Below are 16,203 nucleotides of genomic sequence, written 5' to 3'. Positions count from 1 at the left end.
TTTTTTTGGCCCATTCACATCTTTATTCTTCCCTGAGCTCTGTGGACTATGGCAAAACTGACCCAAAACAACTATTGGGTTGCTCCATGAGGATCCCACAGACCTGGAGTCTTTTGTTTCTTTGGACTCAGCTGGAGGTAGCTTATGGCTCTCTGGAAGCGGGAGAGTGAGGAAGGGTGGGCGTCTCTCTTGGTCTTAGTATGCCCTCCCTGCTCTATGGCCCGGAGAAAGGAGTTGATTGGCAGGATGCGTTAACTCTTCGAGCTAAGCTTGGTAGCCTCTCTGCTCCGTCCTGCTGTTACTCTCGCCCGGGCCTCACTTCTCCAGTGGTTACCCCCTCAACAGAGCAATATCTGTTCCACCTGAGAACTACCTCTTCCTTGTTTAGCTAACACACTTCTGCTTCAGACATTCTATCAAGCCCTTCTCTGGATTCGTGTCTAGAGAATAAGAATGTAGAAGCTGAGTACTGGCAGAAATAGAATATACTAACCCTTGCTAAAAGTTACATTTGCCAACAAATCCCCAATTCCATAGGAAAAGCAATTTATAAAAAATTAAATTTATCGGGGATAACATTGGTTCAAAATGTTATATAAGTTTCAGGTATACAGCTCTATAACACATCATCTATATATTGCATTGTGTGCTCGCCACCCAGAGTCCAGTCTCCTTCCGTCACCGTATATTTGGCCGCTTTTACCCTCCTCATCCTCCCCCTGAACCCCTCCCCGTCTGGTAACCACCATATACTGTTGTCTGTATGGATGAGTTTGTTTGTTTTGTTTGTTCATTTTTTGGAAACGTGATATTTTTAGGACTCCCTCAATGCCACCTATGTGGAACATGCCTAGTCTGGAGAAAATGAGGAAGAGAGGGTGTGTTTATTTAGGAGCTGGGAGGGTGTGGTTCTAGGAAATGAGAATGTATGTGAATATCTTTTACAGAGGAAAGCAGGAATTGAAGAAAGGTTTCATTGAGAATGATCACGTACGAAACCCCTTGGGTGAGCGGAGCCACCTTTTGTGCATCTCTTGGCATCTGGGAAGGACTGGACACAATTCTCTTTGCACAGAAAGATCTGGGGACCTTTAATCCACTTTGGAGTATAAATATCTAACAGTCAGCAAAATTTCTTGTACAGCTTCAGTTTTCATAGCTTTCCTCTTATTTTATTTGGACCGTATTGTATTTGGAAGTAGCCTTGCATGAGTTTAAACACTACGGTAACTCAGGATCGCCTTTAGCCTTCCCTTCCCTGCTGTGAATCACCTTGAATCCCTTCAACAATCAACGCACAAACCGGGCTCCATTCTGCAAGAAGGTTGGATGGCAAGAACGTTGCCGCATGGGAAAAAATGCTTGTGGTATAACGTTAGGGAACAGTAGACACCACAGGACCTGAGAAAATGTGAATTGGATGCTATTTTAAAAGATACATAGGGGACTAAATATACCAAAATGCTATCCATGATGAAATTGTCGGTCAATTCTTTTCTCCTTCCATTTCCTCAAACTTTCAAAATGCACCTGTTTGCAGAGTGAGTACGCGTTGGAAGTGGGGTTGGGTCGTATCAGTCATGTAGCTGTCATCCTCCCCCATCAGGGTCTGTCTTCTGGATTTAAGAAAGCTGGGTGAGAACCAGGCATTTTTCTGAATAGATCTGTGGGAGATTTTCTGGTTCAGTACCTATCTCCTTTACTTCAGATTTTTCCCTAAGCAACCTATACACACACACACACACACACACACACACACACACACACACACACACACTCCCTTCTACCCCAAGCTACATGCACAGAAGGCATTGAAATGTCTCTGGCAGAGGTGTCTGTACACACAACGTTTAAGACCAGCCAGCTGGTCTCAACCCTGTCTTTAGCCACTTGAGATGGTGGGAACTCAGCGGTTGCTGAGGTGGACGTGGGAGAATTGCAGAAGCCACTGGTGAATTACTCCTTTGTTCTCCTCCTAATCTCCTAATCCTGAGGAACAGAGAAGGGAGTTTTCCTGGGACTTGGGGCTCAGCCTTCCAAATCTCTCTGTCTTTGACTCCACCCTGAGGGCTGGGATGGGGGAGGGCAGGTGGGAAGACACCAAGGAGAGGGTGCGGTCAAGGTTGGGAAACATTTAGCAGCGGCCCACCCATCACCTTTCTCAAGGGGCTGGAGTTATGTTGACCTCATGTTAGGACCCCTTCCTTTTCTGGTCTGGGCTGTAGCACTGTCCCAGAAGTCTCTCTGTGACTCCCTTCCCATTTCACCTGGGCTCCACCCCACACTAGTGCAGTGGCAGGTCTTTCACATGTATGTTTAAATGTGAAATTCTCTTCACTTACAAGCCAATCACCATTCTATTAATCAATTTGTCCCTTGACCGATACACGCTACAAGCACATGATTTCCTGTACTTACCTGGTTAGAGAGCCATCAAAGGATGCCAAATTCATGGTCTAGTTCCTATAAAAACCATTTAGCTTTGCTCAGGTCTGTGGCCATTGGCTGCTTCTCCCTTAAGCTTGGCAGGGACTTTCGTTAATGTGTGCGGCCAGCTGCAATGATAACAATAGCTAATGTTTATTGAGCGCTTGATGTGTGTCAGACTCCGTGTTAAGGGCATTACATGTGTTGACTCGTTCAGTCCTCATCTCCACTCCGTGAGGGAGTCCTGTTATTATCTGCATGTTGCAGGGAGGAAGCTGAAGCACAGAGATGAGGAACTTGCCCAAGAACTCCAAGCTGGAAAGCAGCAGAGCTCCTTAGAACGGGATCAATCTGGCTCCAGACTCCACTTTTACCCCTGTGTATTGGGCCTACTGCTGCCCTGATGAGGGAGCATGGACCACGTAGGGGGACCCATCGCCGAAGCCCGCAAAGCAGTTACCACACATGGCGGGGAGGCACGGGGCTTGCTGGCCACATTGGCGTAGGAAGGAACTACCTTACAGAGACCACATTTTTCATTTATGTGTCCCGATTTATCACCACGGTGCCAGACACATAGTCAGCATGTCACATTTAACTGAGTGAATGAATCGTTGAGTTATCAGAGACGGTGCTTTACATTCCCGTAGGGACAGGAGCAGGTACGTCTAACTCTTTTTTTATAGTCTGCATAAAAAAGCCCTTTTTGGGTGAAGCGGAGCGTGGAAGTCATGTTCTGTTCACTGTTTTATTCTTCTTCTTTATATTCATCTCTTCCTGCCTACCTCTTGTACACACACATGTTCATCATCCTTCCTTATGATTATTCTCTTGAATATCGTCTTGGTGCTGATGTCTTGCTCTCCTTCCCCCTGACCTGGAGAAGTTGGCTTTTCCCAAGTTCTTTTCTGGAACCGTGAACGGATCCCTCTCCAGTCGCAGCTGGGGAGAACTCCGAGACACGGGACCCGGGCCGGAGGCTCATCTTGCTTGTGTGGTTTTTGACAAATTACCGGCCCTCTCTGAACCCGAAGAGGAAGCTGCTGCACTCTGAAATTATGGAGGGAGGTAGAAAAATTCTCCAAATCTGGGTTTTGAAAAATTTCTCTTGTGTCCCATGGTGGTAAGAGAGGCTGTACTCATGGGTCGAGGGCTGGGCTGAGCCAGAATGTGAGGGGGCTGTATTGGTGGATGGACTTGGTGAACAGCAGCGTGGGCACCTTGTAAGCTGGTCAAATGGCTTTAAAAATTGTTTCTTAGTGTGTCTCAGTTTCTTTTTGTCTTGTGCCAACTTGAGCCATGCTAGCCGAACTCTGTCAGAGGACCGAAGCTGCAGGTGAAGCAGCTCATTCCCAATTTTAGCTGGACTGAAAGCAAATGCGTTGCCCTCCAAGGGATACCAGCTCTGCCAACTGCAGACTTCAGACGCGGGCAATAGCCATTTAATGTTTCTAATGGCTCTGACATGGTTCTGGATATTGACATGCAAATAAGTGGAGGCAGGGTGTGTGTGGGTGGGCAGAGGGATGGTGTGCTTGCAAGTTTAGGGTGTTTTATGCCCAAGGGATCTGTCAATTTCTCCCTAATTCAGTGACTGAAGAGTAGGAGGGTGGTGTCAGGGAGATGAGAGTTCAGAGAAAGAAAAAGGAGAAAGAGAGAGAGTAGGCAGTGGGAAGCTAGCTGCCGGGACACAATGCCAGCTCAGGTTTCAGAGGGCTGCTTGAGAAAGAACTAGGCCAGATCTCAGATGAAGCCTCTGGCTGCCCAGGCTGCCAGCCACGCAGGCCACGCAGGCTTTCTCCCACACCTGGCCAGCACTCCTTGTCAGGAGCCTAAACTCCTTCCCATTTGGTAGCTGCCCTCAGCTGCTCCAGTCGGTCCTTGCACACAGAAGTAGTCCTGCTCTGAGAACTCTGAGGCTCGTCTCCTCTCTCCCCATGCTCGCCTCCACCTCCACAGTCTCTGGCTTCCTCTTCATCTCTTATCTAACTCCTTCACTCGGATTGGTCAGCACGCTGCCCTCAAAGTGCATAGAGTCACTGGATGAGTAGATATCAAGCCTTCTCTAAACACACCCGGGGACCCTCCGGACACACATAAAACAGCTCCTACAATTTCATCATCCCCCCCAAATAGTGCTTTAAAAATCAACCATCTATTGAGCACTGTGTTAGTCAGGGTAGGTTAACAGTTTCAGCAGTCTGCACTCAGATCTCAATGGCTTAGGAAATAAGCATCGATTTCTTGCTCACATCTCCAGGGGTGGAGGGTGGAGTTGTCAGGGGTGGGGGTGAGGTCTCTCTCTGCTCCATAAAGTCACTCATCCATCTGGTGGCTCTTTTCATTTATAGCTCCAAGTCCTCTGTGGAGCCTCATAGCCACATGGTGTTGGGGGGTGAGGGGAGGGAGAGGCCGTGCAGATTCCCCATAAGAATCTTTTTACACTTAGGGTCTATAGATGGTCAGGGTCTATAGGTGGTCATCACTTCCACCAACATGTGTCAGGCTAGAGATGGAGCACCCTGGAGGCAGAGGCCAGTGGTTTGGTGAACAGATAGATGGTCTCTGCCACCAACGCCTTGTGTTTGAGAGCATGATCCTCGGCATCAGAAAGACTTCGGCCAAAAGCTGAGCCCCGCCACTAAGTGGGCGCTCAGAATTTCGGAGAAGTAATTGACCATTGGAGTTAAGTGAGGAGGAAGGTGTTCAAACTGTAGTCATTCTGACTGCAGTGTTGTGGGATTTGAGGCTGGTTGCTTACTCTCTATGGGTCTCCTTTTTTATTTTATTTTTTTAAAGCTATAAAGTGAGGCTAATGAGGCTCCGTAAGGTGGTTATACAGATAAAATGATAATGTGCTTAGGCCCTTAGCACAAGGCCCAACCCATAGGGGCTTGGTGAATGTCATTTGTTACTGTTACTACTGGTTAATGTCATTATGATTGTTACTTTATACTAAAGCCTGTAACAGGAGCTGAGGACAAAAGTTAAGCTACATAGAAATTATCTCCTACATCAAGGGTCTTACAGTCTTTTAAGGGAGACAGGATGTCAACCAGTGACTTCGGTCTATGGCATTCTTTCGTAAAGGGGGTCGATGTGGCATGGAGAGGGACAAGGATCTCTTCTCAGCGATTCAAAGAACTTGGCAGCTTGAAGAGCGGGGAGAATTTTGAGTGGTGGAGAAGTAGAAAGTGGGTAATTGGGGCTGGGGCTTAGGAGGTGGGTAAGGCAATGGGAATGAAGTCATAGGGTGAGGCAGTGCCGGGCAGCCCGCGTGGGGTGATAAGATAGAGCGCAGCACATACCCCTGGACAGGTGCTGGGTCACAGAGGAAGATAAAAGATAGGTTAATTGGAGTCAGATCAGGAAAACAAAAAGAAACAAAACGGCTTCGGGCCTCCTTGGCTGTCTTTGGCCTTACCTCGTGTTTGCCCTGAGACCGGCCTCGGCATGTTGTCATCTTCAAAACCCATAAATTATGCTCTTAAAGTAGGGGAGATGCCCAAAGAGGGTACGATCCTTCCCACATAAAACTTCCTAACCTTCCTCTTTAATCATCTTCACTCCCCCTCCAGTGGCTACCACATGCTTTTTCTCTACCTTTCTACAAACTGTCTTCTTTAGTTTTTATATCTCTGCCTCAAAGAGGCTCCAAGCCTTTTCCACCCACTCAAGACTCCTGGGCCTTCCCCAGGTCCACACTTCTCTTACCTAGAACAACCCAGGACTCATTTGCCTTCTCATTATGCATATGCATGCTTCACCTCCTTACCCTTACAAGGGTCTGCTCTTTACCCTCAAGAGGCAAGAATATAAGGTTTTCCTCCCTGTGGAACAGATCGAGCCCCAACTCCATGGGAGACACAGCGTATGGTGGTCATTAGGGCCGTTCACACACATCGGGGAGAATTACCCTTCCCTACGCCCTTGAATTCAGACATGTCTGCTTTGGCCAATGAAATGTGAGTGGAAGTGATGGCTCTCCTTCCTGTTAGAGGCTTCGGGAGTTACTGTGGGACTGATAATCACCATGTTCTTTCTCTTGTCCTCTGTCACTGACAGTGACAATGTTTGAGGTGATGGTGGCCTGGGTTATCTCAGACTGCATCTTGGAGGGAGGGGAGATGGGGCACTGCAACAAATTTGCGATGAGCGTGTGATGTAAAACAAACCTGTGTTATTTTAAGCCTGTGATATTTGCAGTTATTTGTTATAGAGCATAATCTGCCTGTCTGTCCTGGTGGTTGGTTTGGATCCATCATAGACACAAGTCATCTACCCTCCGAGATCGCTGTGACCATGTAATGCCTTCTGATGAGAAGAAGGAAGACTATGGGAGTGACAGTAGGAAGCATCCCCGGCACTCTACCAGAGGAGGCTCCCTAATGTGTGTTCCAGATAACTTTGGGGGTTGCTGTCACAGGAAGTGAGGTCGTGGGGCAGCCAAGAATGTGCTGTCCTCCAAAGACCTCAACACGGAGCCTTTTCTCCTCTATTTATTTCCTGCATTCCTGCACTGTCTGCACAATCTCTCTTTAGCTGTTTAACTGTGTCAAGTGATTCTACTATGGTGAAAAGCCAACGGTACGTAGGTAGATGGTTTGCTAGGTTAAACCTTATATGGGGGGCTAGAGAGAGGATGGGAATGGAGAACAGCGACTAAAGGGAACAGAAAGAAAGGAACCTTTAAACAGAGAAACGTCTTGTAGGGAAGAGTGATCCCGTGAGGATGGTGCGCAGTGAAGGCAGTAGTGTGGGAGCATGATTAGCTTAACCTTCAGTGCCCCAGAGCTCTCCGAGAGATCAGTTACATCCAGTTTGAACTGGCCTCAGTGCTTGTTCATTCATTCATTCGTTCATTCATTCATTCATTCATTCATTCAAACTAATACCTGTTGAGAGTTGCAAGCACCGTGCAGTCAAAGACAATCAAGACACGGTTCCAGGTTTCCAGCAGCTCTTTGAGAGATAGGTAAATTCTTGATTAAAACACAGTGGATTAGGACTATTGGTGTCCACAAGCAAGTGAGCATAAAACGGTTAAACAGTAAAGGTCTCCAATTGCTATGGGTCCTGAGAAATGAACAACTGATCCATTTCTCTCCGAGTCTCCAAGTAGGAACTTCTCTTTCCCACCAAAAGCAATTTGAAATGATCCTCCAAGCTTGGCACAGAGGACACTGGGAGTCTGAGATCTTAATGTTGGATCAGAGAGAAAGCTGCTTTACTGTACGAGCAGGCCCAAGCTATTTGTACAGTTTATTATTAAGGCAGGGCTTGCCTTTTATTTTTATTTTCTTTTAAAACAAACTGAGCAAATTGAGCTTCAGTAAGCTAGGACTGAAGACGTGGAGAAGGCTGTGGGATGCATGGGCAAGAACAGAGGAGCTGCGAGCACGTCTTGGAGGACAGGCCACGCCCGAACAGCCTGTTCCCTAAAGTTGAGGCTTTTTACCAGAAGGGGAGACTGGCAGATGATATGAGAACACCCTCCTCTGTCTCATGGTTGCGCTGGATAATATAAAGCTAACTTTTTAGGAAAGTATATGGAGAGCTCATTGCAGAGTTTGAGTTCTGCCTTTTTCATTATCCTTTTAACATCTTCAAAAAACTAAGAGTTCAAGTGTTACTGGTTCAGTGTTTTGTTTCCAGACCGTGAGAATCTGGCTTGACAATCAGGCAAGATTCTGGCTCCTGGAACCACAATACAACGAGAAGCTCTCTCGTTCAGTTTCCGTCAGGGCCCAGCCAGTCTCGGTCTGAGAGGGAGGTAGTTGATGCAGGAGCCGGTGTGCAAAGCCAGTAGTGGGCCTGAGAAAGAACTGGTTTTCTCCTTCAGTAGTGCTGGCGACTCCATCTCCTCCTATGGAAGGTTCCTAAGGAGGTAAGGCTTGAGTTGTATTTTCTGGATGAATGCAGGTGTGTCAGGCAGTAAACACCGTTTTTGAAAAGGCACAGGAGGATGAAACCGCCTAGTGAAGTCAAGCTGCTGTGAGTAGATAAGAATGACTAAAACATCGTGTGCTCGGGCTGAAGGCTTATTTTACCATTTCAAGATAACATGCAGCCCAATAAAATGGTCACGATTTGGCAATCTCGGTCTGCTTTTCCCCAGGGAGGTCAGCTTGATTTTCATCACAGTCATGGGATATGTGTTCTTGATATTCTAACTATAGCTCTTGGGAGGGTGAAACTGCCTTACACTCAGCCACTCACTGATTCCTTCCAACCCAGATTCTCCTCTGTCTTAGTATCTCTTTAGCGAGACTTTCTTCCTTGGGCCTTTGCTCTTCTGAACGACCTGAATGCTGATTACAAGTGATGGCATCATCTGATTTTGGCACCCCACCCCCTTTTTATTTCCTTCTTCGGTGGAACCTAAATGAAATGGTGCATCTTACAATAAATGCGTTTTAGAGTAAACTATTTTTGGTTGGTCCACGTACTTCTCCACATCCACTGAAGCAGCACCACCCTCAGGCTTAACTTTGAGTTTTTCTAATTTCCCTCGGTTTCTATCCTTGTGCCGATCACAATTATCAGCTTACGTGGATGTCAATTAGCTACTTGTCAAAAATCATGAAATTAGTATGCTTAAGGCTCATTTTACTTTTGGTAACCTTTTGTTTTATAGTGAATTATGGATTAAGATTTAATATGCAATAATTTTTAAGAGGATAGTTTGAAGCAGTGCAAAATTAGAAACAGACTAAATAACCAACAATAATGGTAAGTTTAATAAATCATGATGCACCCATATTACAGGATGCCAGCCACCATGAAAAAGTATGTTGGCAAATATCTACATAAATTACATGAGAAAAATGTTCACATATTATTAATATATCCAAAAAAAAAAAAAACCCCCACAAAACCACAGGTTAGGTACAAGTTACATACATAATTCTGCTAATGTTAAAATTTACATACAGATCCACACTCAAAATATGAGTTTGGTTTTCTTTGTACTTTTTCTCTATTTTCTAAATTTATACAGTGAACTTATATTGCTTTTATAATAAAAAATATGTTAAATTCACTACACACATTTGAGAGGTGGAAAATTCTTTGCCGTGACTTTTTAGGATCAGGTAAGACTTCTTCAACTTTTACTGGAATTTTGCAGCTCTAAAACCAGAAACTTAAGAGTCTTTGCAGACTGTTTCCTAAAGACGGGGCCACTAGCTGTGGCAGAAGAAGAGCCAACACAATGCTTTGTCAAAAGTATATTGAAAGCAGAAGTCACTACCCTGCCCTCCTCATATGAACTGTGGTGCCAACACTTTCTACTTACTGGGTCTTAAATAAAAATAATAGAGAGGCTCACCCTGTGGTTCAGCCCATGGGAGACATTTCATCTGTGTTTACAGAAGATTCCTCATGCTGAAAATATGGAGGCTGAGGAGTACGTGGTACCTATTTATGAAGCTATCCAGGCTTGGAATAAGCTAAATGTGGATATGATATTCATCTCCTTCCCCGTCAGGAGAGACATCCCTAGAAGCATGAAATGGGTAATTTTAGAAAAGAATTACAATGAACACAAACTTTACAAAGCCACTAACTTCTGTAAGAGTATTACTTTCTAAAAGTGGTACAGGTGGGTCACAAGAAAGCTTACGTGAAGTTAATGGAGTTGGGGGGATATGTCCCTAAGTCGGTGGCTCTCAACATTTCTGCACTTGTGGCATAATATTGGAAGCACACTTAATATGGTTAAAGAACCCAAGATAGCCCTTAATGAGTCAGCAATTATTACAGTGCAGTCAACGACAGCATATAATAATGTCTTTTAGTATCTATAAAAGCATCTAGTTTCCTTATAAATCACTAGGTTTCTTTCAATGCTGTGGTCCTTCCGAGAAGAACTCTTTATTAGCCTGACTCGCTCTCTTATATTCCCTCTGGTGGGTTCTCACATCTTCCACTGAAAATGTGCTCCTTCTTGGGAACTCGTCTCTGCTCTGTTATGGACTGAGTGTTTGTGTCTACCTAAAATGTATGTGTTGAAGCCCTAGCCTCCAGTGTAGTTCTATTTGGAGTGGAGACTTCAGGAGGTGATTAGGTTTAGATGAGGTCAGAGAGCTCACAGCCCTGAGCTACATGCAACTTTGGTCTGACCCGAGGTGACACTTCTTATGTTTTTGCAGAACAAATATTTGTAAAACAGATGAGTGAGGTATTCCTGGTGTTTCAGAGGTCTCATTGTCAGGAAGATATTTTCCTTGGTTGTATCTTTGGAAATCTCGGTTTGTGACAATTCATCCATTCTCCTTTTCTAGCTCCCACTGCCCAACCTCATGTATAAAATGAGAAAACAGGCCAGGGTGAGGAATGCCACATTCTGGTGAGAGAAGACTTGGGGGGAGACCACCAATTAGAGGAGTATTCCAGCTTAGACCAGTATCTCAGTCTTGACTGCGTGCCAAAGCCTAACTGGATGCTAAAACAGTGGATCAAATGAAGTGTGTGTGTGCGTGCGTGTGTGTGTGTGTGTGTGTGTGTGTGTGTGTGTGTGAGAGAGAGAGAGAGAGAGAGAGAGAGAGAGAGAGAGAGAGAGAGAGAGAGGCAGGCGGGGGGAGTCTCAAAGGTATGCATTTGCAATCTTGGTAAAGTTGTATTTTTATGCCCTCACAGATTAAGCTCTCCAGGCTATGGCCCTCACAGAATTGTGACAATTCTAATGAAATAGAATGTGTCTATTTTGCGCGCTTGTGGGTGGGTGAGGGTGAAGTGTGGGTATAGGTTGAAAAAATTCCCCAGATGATTTTGATTCACTCCTCGAGTGAGAACTAGTCGTTTAGGGAATTGTCACCTCGCTTTTGCCTTCTCATGAAAGGGTCATTTTGACATCATTTTTCTGGATCTCCTTCATCCACACCCTGGACTCATTGCTTTCTGGGGTCATTATCAGAAGGAACAAAGCCCAGCTCATTAATATGCTCATGAATCAAAACCAATTGCCTGGTTTTGCAGAGCAGTTTCTGGCTGCAAGAGAGGACACATGGGTTTCTGTTAATTAAGTGCTGACTCCCAGGGGACAGACAAATTCCAAATCCCAAAACTTCTTTAAGCCTTTTTCATAGCTAAGGCTGGGCCAAGGTTTGCGTTTGCTGGGTGGGGGCTCTCAGAGTCCTTGATGCTGAAGATGCAGTCTGTGGAGGGACAGGGCAAGGCCCAGACAGGCTGGGGGGGTCTGTTGGAAAGGAGCAACAGGCAACAGTTCTGGCGTGAGAAGGGAGAGGCCTGGGCCTATGACTGATGAGGATGTGTATAGATACACAAATGAAGACCGGGGGTCTTGAACCAAGTATGGGAGGAGTCCCCTGCACCCTATTCTTCCTCACGAGACAAGCTGGGGGACTCTCTTCAGGAGCAAGAGTGGTAAACTTTGAAGGCTGGAACCAAGTCAAGGTCACTTGGTATATTAGTTTTCTATTTGCTGCTATAACAAGTTATCTTAAACTTGATGGCTTAAAATAAAGTGAATTTATTATCTTATAGTCTGTAGTCATAAGTCTGACACAGGAATCACTGTCCTACAGAAACCAGTACTATTTCTTTCTGGTGGCTATAGGGGGAGAGAACTTGTTTCTGGCCTTTTCTAGCTTCTAGAAGCCTCCTATGTTCCTTGGCTCAGGGTTTTCTTCCCCTGCCTTCAAAATTAGCAACATCGAATCTTTTGGGAACTATCTCCCATAGCCGTATCATTCTGACTCTCCTCTTCTCCCCCGTCTTCTACTTTTAAGGATCTTGGGCTTACACTGGGCTCATGTGGGTCATCCAGGATGCTCTTTTATCTCAAGAACAACTGGTTAGCAACCTTACTTCCATATGCAACCTTCATTCTTCTTTACCATGTAACTTAATGTATTTCTAGGTTCTGGGGGTTAAGGCATTAGCATCTTTGGGGAGCCATTATTCTGCCCACCATACTTGGTTTCGTTCTTGGTCCCCCTTCGCCATTTGGTGCAGGCTCAAGGAATGTATATTTTGGCAGTAACTCAGCTCTGTGAATTTAGGTCCCAAAGACTCTTCCTTCTACTTTCGGCCCTCCCTCTGCTCACCTCTCAGCCAGGAACACTTCTAGAAGTGTGTAAGGAGTACTTTTAGAGGAGAATTTTAAAAGCTGAACTACTACTACTACTACTAAACATGCAATTATCATAGGACACAGCAACTGGCTCCTGGGCATTTAGGCCAGGGAAATGAAGGCTTATCTTCACACAAAATGAATGTTTATAACAACTTTACTTGAAATAGCCAAAATCTGGAAACCACTCAGGTGTCTTCCAACAAGTGAATGGTTAAATAAATTATAATACATCCAAACCATGGAATACCACTTAGCAGCAAAAAAGAGTGTGCTATTGATACCTGCAACTCCTTGGATTGATCTTTAGAGCATTATGCAAAATGAAAAATGGCAATTGCAGATTATATACTGTATGATCCCTTTATATAACATTCTTTTTTTAAAAAAAATATTTTATTTTTAGTTTCAAGTAGACAGTACATTAGTTAGACATTTATATAGTTTATGAAATGATCCCCCTGATTGCTCTTTCTCTCCTCTGGCTCTCCATCTAGCCATTACCATCCTGCTGACTGCATTCCCTAGGCCGCGTTCCCCGTCCCCGTGACCATCTATCAACTACTAATTTGTACTTCTTTAACGCTTCATCCCTTTCTCCCAGCCCCCAAACCCCTTCCCCTCTACCTAATACTAGATTGTCCTCCATATTTGTGAGTCTGTTTTTGATTAGTTTGTTCTTTTTGTTTCTTAGATTCTACGTGTAAGTAAAATCATATGGTATTTATCTTTCTATATCTGACGTATTTCACTCAGCATAATAACCTCTAGGTCTATCCGTGTCATTGTGAATGGTAGGATTTTATTTTTTTAATATCTGAGTAATATTCCATTGTAGGTCTATGGCCATGCCACTCTGAACAAGCCCAAAGCTAAGCAGGGTCGGGCCTGGTTAGTACTTGGATGGGAGACACCACTTAGGAAAACCAGGTGCTGTAGGCATAAATAATAATAATAAAATATTCCATTGTACATATGAACCATAACTTCTTTATCCAATCATCTGTTGATGGGCATTTAGGTTGTTTCTATATCTTGGCTATTGTAAATTGTGCTGCCATGAGCATAGGGGTGCATAGATCTTTACGAATTATTGTTTTGGTTTTCTTTGGATAAATACCCAGAAGTACAATTGCTGGGTCAAAAAGTATATCCACTTTTAATTTTTGAGGAACCTCCAGACTGTTTTCCATAGTGGCTGTACCAATTTGAATCCCACCGACAGTGTATGAGAGTTCCTTTTTTCCACATCCTTGCCAACACTTGTTGATGATAACCATTCTGACAAGTGTGAGGTGGTATCTCATCGTGATTTTAATTTGCATTTCTCTAATGATTAGTGACTTTGAGCATCTTTTAATATGTCTATTAGCTATCTGTATTTCCTCTTTGGAGAAATACTTATTCAGATCATCCGCCCATTTTTTAATTGGATCATTTGTTTTTTTGTTGTTGAGTTGTATGAGTTCTTTATACATTTTAGATATTAACCGCTTATCAGATGTATCATAAGTGAATATCTCCTCCCATTCAGTTGGTTGTCTTTTTGTTTTGTTGATGGTTTCCTTTGCTGTGCAAAAACTTTGTAGTTTGATGTAGTCCCATTTGTTTATTTTTTCTTTTATTTCCCTTGCCTGAGGAGATATATCTGAAAATGAATTACTAGTAGCAACATCAGAGAGTTTACTGCCTATGTTTTCTTTTAGAAGTTTTATAGTTTCAAGTCTTACATTTAAGTCTTCAATCCATTTTGATTCTATTCTTGTATACAGTATAAGAAAGTGGTCCAGTTTCATTTTTTTGCATGTATCTGTCCAATTTTCCCAACACCATTTATGGAAGAGAATGTCTTTACCCCACTGCATATTCTTACCTACTTTGTCATATATTAAATGGACATATCGGCATGGATTCATTTCTGGGCTATTCTGTTCTATTGATCAATGTATCTGTTTTTATGCCAGTACCATGCTGTTTCAATTACTGTAGCCTTGTGGTATAGTCTGATATCAAGTATTATAATACCTCCCACTTTGTTCTTCTTTCTCAAGATTGCTGTGACTATTCGGGGTCTTTTATGGTTCCATATAAATTTTAGGACTATTTGTTCTAGCTCTCTGAAAAATGCCATTGGTATTTTGATAGGGATTCCATTGAATCTATAGATTGCTTTGGGTAGTATGACCATTTTAATGATGTTGATTCCTACCCATGAGCTTGGTATATGTATAACATTCCTGAAAAACAAAATTATAGAAGTGGAGAGCAGATTGGTGGTTGCCAGGGGTTAAGGAGGGGGTTGGGGGGAGGTGGGTGTGGCTATAAATGCGTAAGAGGAGGGACCCTTGTGGTGATGGGAATGTTCAGCACCCTGACAGTTTACATGTCGATATCCTAGCTGTGATTTTGTACTCTGGTTTTGCAAGATGTTACCCTGGGGGAATTGAATGAATACAGGGGATCTTTCTGTATTATTTCTTACAATTGCATGCAAATCTACAGTTATCTCAAAATAGAAAGTTTAAAAAAAACAAAGGCTTTTGACTTGTAGAGCCAGCAATAGACTCGGAGCGGCTGCTACCTTCCAGGGCAGTACTGGGGAGTTTGAAAAAGCTTCATGTGTGCCACGAAGGGCAGTTAGTGGGTTGGGGCCATGTTTCTAACTCGCGTCACTTTGGAAACATTCCTTTCCCTCAATTTTGAATATGGGCAACTAATTCATTTCCTCCAACACCAAGAAGTTATTTTTACACGCAGCATCAAGTGTATGGGGCCACTGAGGGCTCTGGCCAACAGGCGGGCACATCCCTTGGTGAGGCGCCACTTGTCTGTCTCACACCCTATGTCCCCCTCACACCCTCTCTTCTCCCATAGGCTTCTCGAATTTGCTGGGCAAGGGTGCCTGGGTGCTGAGGCCTGGGGGAGGAGTTAGATGCAGAATGGGAGAGGGTGGGTCGGTGGGGTACTCTTTCTTGAGAACTATGGGTCCCCCCCTTTTTCTTCCTCCCCCATTGACCAGACACAGCCACATGCAGGCTGCGGGTGGGGCAGCCAGGGAGAGAGCTGGGTCAGCAGCACGAGGCTGCTCCTGGCTGGCTCCCGGGTTGGCTTCGCTTAAGGCGAAAGCTGTCAACTCTGCCCTTTTGAAAATGAGCAACAAAGGGGAAAAGAAAAGAGAAAGAGAAGTGCGGGGGGGACACAGGGTGGGAGTGGGGGAGGCGAGGGCTGAGAAAACAGGTGGGGACTATTTAAACAGAAGGCCTGACTCAGCCGTTTCTTTTCACTGAATTTCCAAAGGACTGTTTGTTTTAGTCCCCCAGGCGGGTGACAGGAGCAAGGCTGGGGGCCTATCTCTGGGGAGAGAAGGAGCCAGGGCTTGGGGGCTGGGGGTAGGGAGCAGGCAGCGTTGGGGCTCACAGCAGCCTGTCCTACTGGAGGGACTGGGTTAGGGGTTCTATTTTGCCTACTTTCTCGTTTCTGAGCTCCAGGGTGACTTCTCGTCACAGGGTTTTCACCTAGGAAACTGGGCGCCACGGAGCCTGGGGAAGTGGGGATGAGAAGCTTGGGGAGAAGTTGTGACTGCTTTTCACTCCTAAGACAAAAAAGAGAAAATAAATGCGATATGTTGGAGATTCTAGGTTTTGATTTAGAAAATGTGCAGATGAAAAGAATGATAAAAG

The sequence above is a fragment of the Pteropus vampyrus genome, unplaced genomic scaffold (genome assembly GCF_000151845.1).
Source record: "Pteropus vampyrus isolate Shadow unplaced genomic scaffold, Pvam_2.0 Scaffold42, whole genome shotgun sequence".
NCBI classification, from domain to species: domain Eukaryota; kingdom Metazoa; phylum Chordata; class Mammalia; order Chiroptera; family Pteropodidae; genus Pteropus; species Pteropus vampyrus.
This window is presented reverse-complemented; position numbering follows the sequence as displayed.